Below are 15,964 nucleotides of genomic sequence, written 5' to 3' on the forward strand. Positions count from 1 at the left end.
TTTTGGTTCGTGGGCTCCATTTTTCAAAACAACTGGCTGAAATTATCCATCACTTTAAATCACCATTGTTCAGAGAGTCCCAATAATTCAAAATTACCTGCAAAATAATTGACCTGGAAACAATTTTAACCACTTATTGTGTTTTACCTACTGACACAGTGAGTAGCCTTGATTTCATTGATTGTAAGGTGACGGCCTCAAACCTGTGATGCGATGACAGTATCCAAGTAACATGATAAGACATTAGAGGCCTGTTTTAAGTATTGTAGTTATCCTGCTGTTTTTTTAGGATAGGGCGGTGCTACCCTAAATAGAATCCCATTCTAGTTCTGTGGTGCAACGTATGGTCCTTGAGTGCTAAAAATAAACGTATTTTTGTTTAAATGCACCCATGTTAATATTGTACGTCATTTTAAACATTATTTTAATTGGTTATGCTTTGCAAGTTTACAGGTAGGCTACGTATATAATGTTAATTATGCCATATTATATGGTAATTGTCTCAAATCAATAGATGACTCACTTTTTTTTTGTCAATAAAATCAAGTATATTTCAAATGTTTGTGTGTACTGACCCTTTCTCTGGCAGTCATTTTTACCACATATTTGATTATTTATTTAACCAAAAGACCCTTGAGTTTAGAAACCTCTTTTGCGAGGGATACCTGGCAAGAGGTCAGCAGGAAGTATTCAGCATGTAGATAAAGTACAAAATAACATACAGGAACAATACACTAAAAACCACCCTCTCCAGTTTTAAGGTCTTTTGCAGGTCGTTCCAAGACTGAGGAACGTTGTAGGATAATTATCTTTTTCCCCATCTCAGGACTGGCCTTATGAACAGCTATTTCCATGTACTCTTATACAAACTCATACAAATAGGTTAAGAAAGGGACCACAGTTCCCTCAGACTAACACGATCTTTTAGGTGTGTGTCACTAGGCCTCGTTAAGCTGTCCCGTTCTAACAGCTGGAGGCCTACCGTACATGTAATGCTTATCTCCAATCAATTTGCATCAAAATGGGCAATCCTGAAATGTTAATCAAGTCCATCATGTAAGCCTACAATCCGCATTGGTAGAATTTAGATTTTGTGTCAAAATAAGGATCAAAATACCTCGGTTTGAATTTCATATGGGTTAGAAAAAGTTGTGTTTATTAAGAAAATGAATGGAATAGTTCAGACTGTGATGCATCAGATGACCTGGCCTCCACAATCACCCGACCTCAGCCCAATTGAGATGGTTTGAGATCAGTTGGACCGCAGAGTGAAGGACAAGCAGCCAACAAGTGCTCAGCGTATGTGGGAACTCCTTCAAGACCTTTGGGAAAAACGTTACAGGTGAAGCTGGTTGAGAGAATGCCAAGAGTGTGCAAAGCCGTCATCAAGGCAAAGGGTGGCTACTTTGAAGAATCTCAAATATAAAATATATTTTCATTTGTTTGACACTTGTTTGGTTACTACATGATTCCATATGTGTTATTTCATAGTTTTGATGTCTCCACTATTATTCTACAATGTAGAAAATAGTAAAAATAAAGAAAAACCCTGGTATGAGTAGGTAAGTCCGAACTTTTGACTGGTACTGTATTACAACTTCAGTTTTGTATAGTGGTGAGTGAATTCATTTGAATTGATCTCTTAAGAAATTAATACACGAGTTGCCTTTCCCTTTCTAACACACCCATTTTGAGAAATTGCCAACCTTTTAATTCAAAAATATATTCAAGCAAGTCCCGAGGGGGTGTGGTATATGGCCAACATACCACGTCTACGGTGACTCCCATGTCTTCTTATGCACAAAGCAACGTGGATACAGCCCTTAGCCTGTGGTATATTGCTATTATAAACTGGCTACCAATGTAATTAGACGTAATGTTTTGTCATATTCGTGGTATACGATCTGATACACCAAGGCTGTCAGCCAAACAGCATTCAGGGCTCGAATCACCCAGTTTCTAACTATGTATAACCACCTGCAGGCTCAAGTCAGCTGTCCTACAGATGGTTTCAATACAGCCAAAAGTGGATGCATAACTCACTGAACACAGGTGCAACGCAGAGAGCGCAAGACAATGGTCCACACCCTGTCAGGAATTTCACTATAGAGGAGTTTACTTCAAGAGATTTAATATACATTTAGTCAAGGATATTGTATCAATCTGTCAGCGTTTTTTCCTATTGTCCTTTTGTTGTGTCTTTTTTTTTTATCAACCCACATTTTAGTAGACCTATCCTTTATTATCTGAAGCTTGTCATCTCATCTGAATACCATGACCAGCTTCTCAGATATGTTCTTGCTTTAATCGGTCTCTGTGGCTCAATGACTGCGAATGGACTTTTACAAAGAGAGCACCCGGTAACATCAAAGGAAACATGCCTGTCGACGCCACCAAACACACGATGTGCGCCAATTACAGGTCGTTCTTTCAGCCGCCGGGTAAGTTTTCCTACGTGTCTGCCCCCCAGTGGCGACCCGTCATTCAGGGCAGGTGGAGCAGAGCCCCACCTCTGTTGAGCCCCACTTGTTTAGCTAAAAATATATATATATATATAATCTGGCAGTAACATGTCTCACATATTAGTTTGCAAACAATGTAAAAAAAACAACAACATTGAGTTAACAAACCCGGATACAAACATGGTCTCTTTTATGCTTTCTTGAGTGAGGCAGCTCCAAAATGCAGGTGTTTCAGCCTAGTTCAGTGATTTCTGTGGTGGGGCAGCCAGAGGAAAATACGGAGCTTAGGGGTTGGTAATGTTCTCTAGTTGCGCCATGATTGGCTCAGTGTTCTGTCACTCATGGGGACACTACATCCACTGCAAAGATCTACAGGGAGAGCTAGAAAGTTCAAGCCCCCTTGGTTGCTGCCATGGATTTACATAGAAGTGCCCATCCATGAAGGTTTAAGGTCATTGGCCACTCACGATATAGCATCTAATGGTGCGGTAAGTTACTTGATGTCCTATTGCAATGTAAAAGACACAGCTGAGTAATACACTATACATTTAGAGAAATATAACTGATGACGGCAACCATTTATTGTTACAAATAGTAATAGTTTAAGTATATATCTTCTCTCAGTCAGTTTTACACTAATGACTTTGATATGGATGTGTTCAATGTACTCAATGTTTGGGTATGTGTGAGAGTGTGGGGAGTATGAATTTACTTTTGACCTCTGACTTGTGTGTGTGAGTAGCGGAGATTCAGACGACCCGAGTGCTGATGATCCTCAGTATCCTGTTTTTAGCCATTTTGATACTGGTGCCTACACTGGGGGTGAGACGCACCCGATGCCTGGAGGAGGACGAGAAGGAGAAAGTAGCCATTGCTGGAGAAGTGCTCTTCATCACCATAGGTACAGTAGGCTTTTTCATATCAGTAACGGCTGTTGTGTGACCGCCTGCGTTCAATCTACTTAGCTCTGAACAGTGCATGCTACATAGTGAAATGCCAAAAGTTTTATCGAATGGCGTAACGCAACTCAGCTCTGTCCGCAGAGCTCTGTCCCATCGCCTAACTGCAATGCTGCCTTAGGCCACTTGTGCAACTGAAAATGCTGATACTGTAGCCAGATCAATTCCATTTTGAGTGGCAGAAGCTGTTAATACTGTTTAGTAAGATATGCTAAGATCACTCTTCTCTGTAGGTGCTGCTCTGTGGTGCTCACAGTGTTTTATTTTTGTAAACCAACAGGTTTGAAATTGGTTGTGCTGGTGAGCTGGGGTGCAGCCCTCTGCTCTGTGGTGGGTGGATCTCTGCTGTGCTACAGGTGTCCCCGGGGGTTGTCCACGGGGCTCGTGCTCAGCTCCATCTTTCTCTCATCCCAAATTAGTCTCCATCCCCCAGGCCCAACTCCGACTAGGTTTCAGGGGCTAGACCATGTCTAGAGCCTACTACTCAAAACTATGGAGGAGTAGAGCCGAATACGTGTAATTACTGAAGCACGAAACTGTGTGTGACTCGCTTACACTATGTTATGATTGTGAGAGTTCATTTGGGAAGTCGGTGTGCTCACCTGAAAGTATTTTTTGTAAGGAATTGTGTTTGGATGTGTGAAGATGGTTGGCAACAGCCTCTGGTCATGATGTCTTGCACCTACCATTGCCATATGTGTTTTCAACCTAAAGTAAGTAAGTGCATTCAGTAAGGAATCTACTAATATTGCCAATGTCTACCATTTCATAACATACCATTATCAATATACAGTACAATACTGCAGAGTTGGTTTGCAACATTCTATTCTACTCTCAAAATGTCCAGGTTTTCCAGAAATACTGGTTGAAAGATCCCAGAATCAGCCTGGAGGGAATAAGCAGGAAAGTTACTGGAACCTTAAAACTATATTGCAGAGTAAGTGTCTATAAATATCAGCTTGATAGGACTTTGCCTGATTGTGTCCTGTTGTGGCCAATAGTTTACTGTTTCCTGTGAGTCTGATATCCCATGGAACACTCAAAAGTCAAGAGACCAGTGGCCGAGCAGGGAAGGGTGTTGCGGGCGTATTCCACCCACAAGAGTTGCTGGCTCCAGGTGGTGGGGTTTGGTGGAGACGAGGCAACGAAGAACCGTCTCCAGGTCCTGATTGGCTCGCTCCGACTGGCCGTTGGACTGGGGGTGAAACAGTGGAGGATAGGTTGGCTGACGACCCAATGAGGGTGCAGAACGCCTTCCAGAACCGGGAAGAGAACTGAGTAGCGCGATCGGAGACCCAAGTTGCTGGGTCCATGGATCTGGAAGACGTGCTGCACCATGAGCTGGGCATTCTCCTTGGCTAAGGGTAATTTATGAAGGGGAATGAAATGGGGGGCTTTGGTAAACCTATCCACCACCGTAAGGATAGTGGTGTTTCCATCTGATGGAGGGAGACCATTGATGAAGTCCAGGGATATATGAGACCAGGGGTAGTGAGGAACATGGAGTGGTTGAAGGAGGCTTACCGCGGAGTCTTATTCTGAGCACACACAGTGCAGGGGGTGGCGAATGCGGTGACATCAGGAACCATGGTGGGCCACCAAAAGTGTTGTTGTACAAAGGCCAGGGTCAGACGGGAGCCAGGATGGCAGGCAAGTCTGGAGGAAGGAGTCCATTCCAGGACCGGGGAGCGAGCAGAGTCCGGGACAAACATCCGGTTAGCCGGGCCCCCCCTGGTTCTCTATACGCTGGGACAGGACGGCCCCCACTCCGACGTCCGAGGCATCAACCTCCACCACGAACTGATGGGAAGGGTCTGGATGGACTAAGATGGGAGCTGTGGTGAACCGATACTTGAGGTCCGAGAATGCCCGGTCAGCTGCTGAAGACCACGAGAATGGAAACTTGGGAGAGGTGATTGCTGCGAGGGGGAAGCTAGGGTGCTGTAACCCCGGATGAAGCTGTGGTAGAAATGAGCAAACCCCAGGATGCTTTGAAAATGCACTCTGGATTTGAGTTGAGGCCAATCCACCACCGCTCTCACCTTGTCAGAGTCCATCTGAATATTTCCAGCAGCAATGACGTACCCTAGGAAGGAGATGGTGGAGCGATGCAGTTCACATTATTTTGCTTTAACAAAAAGCTGGTTCTCCAGGAGACGCTGAAGGACCTGTCGGACGTGGAGGACGTGTTCTTGAGCTGACCGGGAAAAAATGAGCTGACCGGGAAAAATGTTGTCAAGGTAGACAAACATGAACCGATTCAACATATCACAGAGCACATCGTTGACCAGGGCCTGGAACACTGCGGGAGCATTGGTCAGTCCGAATGTCATTACAAGGTACTCATAGTGCCGCTAGCCATGTTAAAAGCTGTCCATTCCATTCGTCTCCTTCCCGTATCCAAACCAGATGGTAGGCATTCCGAAGGTCCAACATTCAGAAGATCCTTGCCTCCTGGAGAGGCTCGAAAGCCGAGGAGATGAGTGGTGTAGGGTAACGTTTTTTAACGGTGATGTAATTTAGGCCCCGGTAGTCGATACACAGATGCAGGGTTTTGTCCTTCTTCTCCACATTGAAGAACCCTGCCTCGGCGGGGGAGGCAGATGGACGAATACTCCTTGCAGCAAGAGAATCCTCAATGTACCTCTCCATGGTCTTGGTCTCCGGACCTGACAGGGAATACAGCCGCCCCTCGAGGTGATGTAGTACCCGGGAGAAGGTCGACAGCGCAGTCGTATGCTCGAGGGAGATATGTACAGTAGCGTGAGCCTTATTGAAAACCTCCCGGAGGTCCTAGTATTCCGCGGGAATGGTGGAGAGATCTGAGACTTCTCACAAGCCCGTAGGAAGACGTCCCAGGGCAGGCTGCGCTGACTTCAGACAATGCGCATGGCAGAAGGGGCTCCAACCCATGATAGACCCATTAGCCCAGTCGATCAGAGGATTGTGCCTCTGGAGATGTGAAAACCCCCAAACCACGGGTGCATGAGGGGATTCAATGGACAGGAACTGCAAAGACTCACTGTGATTACCTGACACTCTTAGGTTAATGGGAAACGTAGTTTGGGTGACTGTCAATAGAGCGCCCATCCAGCGATCTGATGTCCATGGGAATGGAGACGGGTTGTGTGGGGATTCCAGCTCCAACACCAGGGTATCGTACATAAAGCTCTTGTTGGCCCTAGAGTCAATGAAAACCTTGAGAGACTATTGCAGTACTATTTGTTCTAATATTTGTTCTGTCTTTTCTGGTGGATTAAACTGAAATTGTCGGCATCTTTCTATTGGATGTTTTAAAAACAGGGATATTTTGGAGATTATTTCCTTTTCAAATAACCGAAAGTGAAAGGTTGTAATCTGAATGAAGGGGAAAAGACCATCACCCCTGGTGAGACAAAACCGCGACTCATCAGTGAAGACTGTCCATCCTGTCTCCTTGTAGCGCTGTCTTAGGTGTCTCACAGTACGGACATTACAATTTATTTCCCTGGCCACATCTGCAGTCCTCATGCCTCCTTGCAGCATGCCTAAGGCATGTTCACGCATATGAGCAGGGACCCTGAGCAACTTTCTTTTGGTGTTTTTCAGAGTCAGTAGAAAGGCCTCTTTAGTGTCCTAAGTTTTCATAACTGTGACCTTAATTGCCTACTGTCTGTAAGCTGTTAGTGTCTTAACGACCGTTCCACGGGTGCATGTTCATTAATTGCTTATGGTTCATTGAACAAGCATGGGAAACAGTGTTAAACCCTTTACAATGAAGATCTGTGAAGTTATTTGGATTTTTATGAATTTTATGACAGGGTCCTGAAAAAGGGACGTTTCTTTTTTTGCTGAGTTTTGTAAGGTTAGTAGTAGTAGTAGAAGCTAACGAGCTAGTGGAAGTAAGTTAATGTTAGTCCCTCAACCTGCTAAGATGAAGTGTACAGTAGGTACAGTACCTGCTGCAGAAAGGTGAGAAAGGTGAGATTTAAATATTACTTTCTGTAGGTAACTTAGCTAGCAAGATCTTATGTCTGGCTGGTGCTTATTGACTAAGTAAGCTAATAATGATGTCACGACTTCCGCTGAAGTTGGCTCCCCTGCCTGTTCGGGTGGTGCTCGGCGGTTGTCGTCACCGTCCTACTAGCCGCCACCGATCCCTTTTTCGTTTGTCTGTTTGTTTTGTCTTGTTAGTTTCACCTGTGTTCCATTGTATGGCTTTATGAGCTTCCCTATTTTAAGTACGTGTACCCGCCCTTGTTTTGTGCGGGATTGTCTTTATGTTACGTGTGTGCGTTTTAGGTAGAGGTGGTTATATTTTCTGGACTTGGCACCCTGTGTTTTTAGGTAGTCACTTTGTTGTCCGCGCCCTGTGTTGTTGGGCTTGTCATTTTTGTGTGCCGTATTAAAGAGCACTTTTCCCAAGTGGAACTCTCTGTGCCTGATTCCTTCACCCACCTAGTCCCGCGTGACAGAATCCCGCACCTGACAACATGGAATCAGCAGGAGCAGCCGCACCTTCTCTCCCATCGATGGAGGAAAGGGTCCTCCATCATACCAGTGTTCTCCACAAGATTGGTTCAGCGATTGATCTAATGATGGAGAGGATCGATCGATGGGAGAGGAGTGGCCTTCCCACCTCATCTCCAGCACCCCCTCCTCCAGCACCTCCTGCCCCTGCTACCGCATCCGGCTCCGGGGCTCTTCGGCTGGCGTTCGCACGGGAGTATGATGGAACGGCGGCTGGGTGTCAGGGGTTCCTCCTACAACTTGAACTTTACCTGGCGACCGCTCGCCCTACTCCCTCCGGAGAGGAGAGCGTGAGCGCCCTCGTCTCCTGTCTGACTGGACAAGCCCTAGAGTGGGCAAACGCAGTGTGGAATGGCCCAGACTCGGCGAGCGATCACTACCCCGAGTTCACCCGCCGATTCCGAGCTGTATTTGATCACCCACCAGAGGGCCGTGCGGTGGGTGAACGGCTGTTCCACCTGCGTCAGGAGACGAGGAGCGCGCAGGACTTTGCCCTGGAGTTCAGGAACTTGGCCACAGGAGTGAGGTGGAACGACAGGGCCTTGATAGACCATTTCCGATGTAGCCTCAGGGAGGACGTTCGCAGGGAGCTAGCGTGTCGGGACACCACCCTCACGCTGGATGAGCTCATCGACATGTCCATCCGTCTTAACAACCTGCTGGCTGCACGCGGGTGTTCGGAACAGGTCCTGTCGTTTCCACCTCCCGGCCCTCCTGCTCCTATCCCTATGGAGTTAAGGGGGGCGGCTTCGATGGGGACCAGAGGAGGAGTTTCCTCCTGCACCAGTTGTGGTCGGCGAGGACACGCGGCCGACCGGTGCTGGAGGAACTTGTCTGGGAGTCGGGAGGGCAGGCGGAGCACTACTCGATCACCCCAGGTGAGTCAGCGCCAGACTCACCCAGAGCTTCCTGTCGGTCATATGTATGTGTTAACCTCTTTCCCTGGATTTTCTCCCTCTCTACAGCATAAGGCGCTAGTCGATTCAGGCGCAGCTGGGAATTTCATGGATCTGGGGCTCGCGTTAAGGCTAGGGATTCCCCTTGTGTCGTTAGACCTACCTTTCCCCGTGCACTCCTTAGATAGCCGACCATTAGGGTCAGGAGTGGTCAGGGAGGCCACGGTGCCGCTGGACATGGTAACGCAGGGGAGTCATAAGGAGCAGATTAGTCTGTTCCTTATCGATTCACCTGCGTTTCCAGTGGTGTTGGGAATTCCCTGGCTAGCTCAGCACAACCTGGTGATTTCCTGGCGACGGGGCTCTTAAGGGGTGGTCAGAGGAGTGTTCAGGCAGGTGTATAGGAGTTGCCGTTGGTGCGACTACGGTGGAGAGTCCAGACCAGGTTTCCATCGTGTGCATTCCCTCTGAATATGCCGATTTGGCTATCCCCTTCAGTAAAAGGAAGGCAACCCAATTGCCACCCCATCGTCGAGGGGACTGCGCAATAGACCTCCTGGAAAACGCTGCACTTCCTAGGAGTCACGTGTACCCCTTGTCCCAGGAGGAGACAGTAGCTATGGAGACTTATGTTGCTGAATCGCTGGGACAGGGGTACATTCGGCCCTCCGCATCACCCGTTTCCTCATGCTTCTTTTTTTGTGAAGAAGGAGGGAGGTCTGCATCCGTGCATTGATTATCGAGGTCTGAATTCCATCACAGTGGGGTTTAGTTACACACTACCTCTCATCGCTACAGCGGTGGAATCATTTCACGGGGCGCGCTTCTTCACAAAACTGGACCTGAGGAGTGCGTATAATCTGGTGCGTATCCGGGGAGAAGATGAGTGGAAAACCGCATTTAGTACTACATCTGGCCATTATGAGTACTGCGTCATGGATAAGGGTTGAAAAATGCTCCAGCCGTCTTCCAATCCTTCGTAGATGAGATTCTCTGAGACCTGTTTGGGCAGGGAGTGGTAGTGTACATCGATGACATCTTAATCTATTCTGCCACACGCGCGGCGCACGTGTCTCTGGTGCGTAAGGTACTTGGGCGACTGCTGGAGCATGACCTATATTGCAAGGGTGTGTTCAATGTGTGTTCTTCAAACAGGCTGTTTCCTTCCTGGGTTATCAAATTTCCACCTCCGGGGTGGTGATGGAGTGTGACCGTGTTACAGCCGTGCGTAATTGGCCGACTCCGACCATAGTGAAAGAGGTGCAGCGGTTTTTAGGGTTTGCCAGGGTTTTGGTCAGGTGGCTGCTCCCATTACCTCACTTCTGAAGGGAGGACCGGTGTGCTTGCATTGGTCAGCAGAGGCGGGCAGAGCTTTCAGTCGTCTGAAGGAGCTGTTCATCAATGCGCCTGTGTTGGTGCATTCGGACCCCTTTTAGCGTTCATAGTGGAGGTGGATGCGTCCGAGGCTGGGGTCGGGGCCGTGCTGTCCCAGCGCTTGGGCGTGCCACCCAAGCTCCGCCCTTGTGCCTTCTTTTCAAGGAAGCTCGGTCCGGCGGAGCGGAACTATGACGTGGGGGACCGGGAGTTGTTAGCTGTAGTCAAGGCTCTGAAGATGTGGAGACATTGGCTTGAGGGGGCGAAACACCCTTTTCTCATCTGGACTGACCATCGTAATCTTGAGTATATCCGGGCAGCGAGGAGACTAAATCCGTGTCAAGCTAGATGGGCCATGTTTTTTACCCGGTTTCGGTTCACCATCTCCTACCGGCCAGGCTCCCAAAACACCAAAGCTGACGCGCTGTCCCACCTCTATGAAACCGAGGAGCAGTCCGTTGAGCCAACTCCCATCATTCCACCTTCATGTCTCGTGTCACTGATAGTATGGGAGGTGGACGAGGAGATAGAGAGGGCCTCACGGTTAGAGCCGGCCTCCCCTAACTGTCCAGCGGGGGCTCAGTACGTGCCGAGGGGGATCCGGGATAAGCTAATCCGTTGGGCTCATACTCTCCCCTCCTCGGGTCATCCTGGCATCGAGAGGACAGTGCGTAGTCTTAGAGGGAGATACTGGTGACCCACGTTGGCTAAGGATGTGAGATTTTATGTCTCCTCCTGCTCGGTGTGCGCTCAGAGCAAGGCTCCTCGACACTTGCCTAGAGGGAAGTTACAGCCCCTCCCCGTTCCACAAAGGCCGTGGACACACTTATCGGTGGACTTTCTTACCGACCTTCCCCTGTCCCAGGGAAGTACTACGATCCTGGTCGTTGTGGATCGGTTTTCTAAGTCCTGCCGTCTCATCCCGTTGCCCGGTCTCCCTACAGCCCTGCAGACTGCGGAGGCCTTGTTTCCCCATGTCTTCCGGCACTATGGGGTGCCTGAGGACATCGTTTCTGATCGGGGCCCCCAATTCACGTCAGAGTTTGGAGGGCGTTTATGGAGAGACTGGGGTCTCGGTCAGCTTGACCTCGGGTTTTCACCCCGAGAGTAATGGGCAGGTGGAGCGCGTAAACCAGGATGTGGGCAGGTTTCTGCGGTCATATTGCCGGGACCGGCCTGGTGAGTGGGCGAGGTATGTTCCTTCGGCTGAGCTCGCTCAGAACTCCCTCCGCCACTCCTCAACAAACATGTCCCTTTTTGAGTGTGTGTTGGGTTACCAGCCGGTCCTGGCCCCATGGCATCAGAGCCAGGCCGAGGCTCCTGCGGTAGAGGAATGGGTACAGCGCTCCAAGGACACCTGGAAAGCGCTCCAGGAGTCACTAAGACTAGCGGGAGAACGGCAGAAGAGGAGCGCTGACCACAGTGAGGCCACCGTGTTCGCACCGGGGGACCGGGTCTGTCTCTCGACCCAAAACCTGCCCCTCCGCCTGCCCTGTTGGAAGCTGGGGCCGCAGTGTGTGGGGCCATTTAAAGTCCCGGGGAGAATAAACGAGGTGTGTTACAGGTTACAACTTCCTTGGTATTACCGTATTAACCCCTCGTTTCATGTGTCTATCCTCAGGCCAGTGGTGGCTGATCCCCTGCAGGAAGGTGAGGTGCCTGAGGTCCTTCCGCCCCCTCTAGACATCGAGGGGTCCCCGCCGTACACAGTACGTGGCATTCTGGACTCGAGACGCTGGGTGAGGGGCCTACAGTACCTCGTGGACTGGGAGGGGTACGGTCCGGAGGAGAGATGCTGGGTTCCGGTGGGGGACATTTTGGATCCTTCTCTGCTGAGAGACTTCCACCGCCTCCACCCGGATCGCCCGGCGCCTTGCCCTCCGGGTCGTCCTCGAGGCCGGTGGCGGCGCACTGCAGGAGTCGCGCGTCGGGGGGGGGGGGGGGTACTGTCACGACTTCCGTCGAAGTTGGCTCCCCTGCCTGTTCGGGCGGTGCTCTCTCTCCCTCTGTCTCATTCACATGACCATTCACACAGTCCAGTCCCTCAGTCCTGTCCAGAATATCTCAAGGTCCTACAACACCCTGATGAGAAGCCAAAAGCCTGGCCCCTTGACTGGTCCCACAGGCGAGGGGTGCCTGGATTGTGGGAGAAAGTGGGCACAGGTGGCCTAAAGTGCCTGGCAGAGGGCCCACCAGAAATGCAGGGGGTGGTAGGTCTGGGGACAGCTCAGGTGGTGATGAAACCATTCTTTCCAGTGTTAATGGTTCTGAAAGTTAAGGTTTCTCTAAGTTAAGCACACAATAGGCTGCAGCTTTACAATTTTACAGCTACAGTAGAATTCAAAATGTGTTTGACAGTAATCTATGTTAAATTATAGGCCATATCAAGATGCATTGTCACAGCTCAATGATATCACTCACTGATGTGTTTAGATCGACAGATCTAAAAAAAAAAAAAATTCTATTGAGTTTAGAAACAAAATTATATACTTCGTTCAGTTGTGGCTGTCTAGCTCTGACAAAGACTTACTCATGTACAGTACCAGTCAAAAGTTTCGACACACCTACTCATTCAAGGGTTTTTTCTTTATTTTGACTATTTTCTACATTGTAGAATAATAGTGGAGACATCAAAACTATGAAATAACACATATGGCATCATGTAGCAACCAAAAAGTGTTAAACAAATAAAAAATAGATTTGAGATTTGAGATTCTTCAAAGTAGCCACCTTTTGCCTTGATGACAGCTTTGCGCACTCTTGGCATCCTCTCAACCAGCTTCATGTGGTAGTCACCTGGAATGCATTTCAATTAACAGGTGTGCCTTGTGAAAAATTATTTCATGGAATTTATTTCCTTCTTAATGTGTTTGAGCCAATCAGTTGTGTTGTGACAAGGTAGGGGTGATATACAGAGACAGCCCTATTTGGTAAAATACCAAGTCCATATTATGGCAAGAACAGCTCAAATAAGCAAAGAGAAATGACAGTCCATCATTACTTTAAGACATGAAGGTCAGTCAATACGGAAAATTTGAAGAACTTTGAAAGTTTATTCAAGTGCAGTCGCAAAAACCATCAAGCGCTATGATGAAACTGGCTCTCACGAGGACCGGAAAGGAAGACCCAGAGTTACCTCTGTTGCAGAAGATACGTTCATTAGAGTTAACTGCACCTCAGATTGCAGCCCAAATAAATGCTTCACAGATTTCAAGTAACAGACACATCTCAACATCAACTGTTCAGAGGAGACTGCATGAATCAGGGCTTCATGGTCAAATTGAATTGCTGCAAAGAAACCACTACTAAAGGGCACCAATAATAATAAGAGACTTGCTTGGGCCAAGAAACACGAGCAATGGACATTATACCGGTGGAAATCTGTCCTTTGGTCTGATGAGGCCAAATTTGAATTTTTTTGGTTCCAACCGCTGTGTCTTTGTGAGACACAGAGTAGGTGAACGGATGATCTCTGCATGTGTGATTTCCACCGTGAAGCATGGAAGAGGTGTGATGGTGTGGGGGTGCTTTGCTGATGACACTGTCTGTGATTTATTTAGAATTCAAGGCACACTTAACCAGCATGGTTACCACAGCATTCTGCAGCAATACGCCACCCCATCTGGTTTGCGCTTGTGGGCCTATAATTTGTTTTTCATCAGGACAATGACCCAAAACACACCTCCAGGCTGTGTAAAGGCTATTTGACCAATAAGGAGAGTGATGAAGTGCTGCATCAAATGACCTGGTCTCCACAATCACCCGACCTCAACCCAATTGAGATGGTTTGGGATGAGTTGGACCGAAAGAGTGAAGGAAAAGCAGTGATCAGCATATGTGAGAACTCGTTTAAGACTGTGGGATAAGCATTCCTCATGAAGCTGGTTGAGAGGATGCCAAGAGTGTGCAAAGCTGTCATTATAGCAAAGGGTGGCTACTTTGAAGAATCTCAAATATATTTGAGATTCCCCAAATATTTGTGCCCCCAAAAATGTGTTTAACACTTTTTTTGGTTACTACATGATTCCATGTGTTATTTAATAGGTTTTTTTATGTTTTCAATATTATTCTACAATGTAGAAAATAGTTAAAAAAAATAAAAACCCTTTAATGAGTAGGTGTGTCCAAACATTTGACTGATACTGTACGTGTTCATGTGTAATGAGTGCGCTCAGAGTCAGGAAGCAAGTACAAGGGAGTGAGTGTTTTAATAAATAAACAACGCGCCGACACGAAACAGAGTCAATAACACCTTAGGAAAGAACCAAGGGGAGAGACAGGTATAGGGAAGATAATCAAGGAGGTGATGGAGTCCAGGTGATGAGGCGCTGGTGTGCTTGACGATGGTGACAGGTGTGCGGGATAATCAGCAGCCTGATGACCTAGAGGCCGGAGAGGGAGTATACGTGACATAATGTATGTGTTGAATAAACCCTTATTCCATATCACGGTGGATTCAGTTTATTACTGTAACAGAGTTAAACATCAAATCAGGTTAAAAGTGATTTGAAACAATGCCAGCAAAATATAACCTAGACTAATTTACTGGCTGACTGCAGTGAGTTGGAAGAAGCTACATATCCAGTCGTCTTCCACATGATTAGTTGAATCAGCTGTGTAGTATTATGACAAAAACCAAAACACGCACCCCTTGGGGTCCCGAGGACCAAGTTTGGTAAACCCTGGATAATAGGCACATTTTGTGTGAACTCAAAGACTTTGGATCTCAAGCCAAACCCTCCTGTTCTCTGCCCTTACTCATTTGGGCTGCTCAGTTATTGAAGGTGAATTACTGCCATCTGCTGGATCATAAAAATACTGCCACTGTATTACATTCCTTTACCACTCTTACATTCGTAATGTTGATCACAACCATCAAAGCAACATTTGCCATGCAAATGAAGGGCATTTCATTAATTTTCACATTTGCTCAGTACATGAAGGGTGTCATTTCCAATGCTATCGAGTTGCCGACACCGATTGGAGGGTGAGTGTTGAGCCAATATCCTCTCTGTATCTATTTGCAGATCCAGAGGCGTCGGGCAGTAGGTCCTCTGTTATCCTTGTCAAATGAATTGTGGTAGAAAATTCCCATCAAATTCTGATTCATAATATAGCTTTTTCTTGTGGCCATGGAGTCTTTGGGCCAGCATAGTGCCCATCTAAATTCTAATGACAAATACCATACTAGATCGATTGATTATACCTAACCCCTACTTTCAGCCTTGTACACTTTTGGAATTACTATGTCCTATGGGAGCAGCCAGAACATTTTGGATACTGAACTTTCCAGTCCAAGGGCACAAATGAGCTAAATTTACTACAAAAAATATCAGATATACCACGTGGTACACATTGTTGAAATTAGGACAGGGTTTGATGTGTCTTACTGAGCCAAAAGCAACTGGAAAATGGGGTTTGTGCTTCAAGTTACCCTTTGAAATGTCAAACTCCATACAAGTGTCATCTGTCAACTTTCAGTAAAAAATAAAAATCGCACTTGAAGTGACCGTAAACATTTAATTAAACCGATTGAATCAAAGTTGAACAAGAGTTAGCAAAGTTTAGGATGAAGGGTATAAAGTCGTCGATGTTGTCTGGCAGCGTGGGATTGGTGCCAACAGCAAAACAACGTCCCCTAATGTATCCTGGAGAGAAAGAGAACAGGTGGCAGTGGAGTTATCGTTCAAATGATGTGAAAGGGATTGAGTACTCTAACACACAGGAAACAAGAAAATAGCCTGATGTGGACACCAGTTCAGCG

Source organism: Oncorhynchus clarkii, chromosome 5 (genome assembly GCF_045791955.1).
Source record: "Oncorhynchus clarkii lewisi isolate Uvic-CL-2024 chromosome 5, UVic_Ocla_1.0, whole genome shotgun sequence".
Lineage (NCBI taxonomy): Eukaryota > Metazoa > Chordata > Actinopteri > Salmoniformes > Salmonidae > Oncorhynchus > Oncorhynchus clarkii.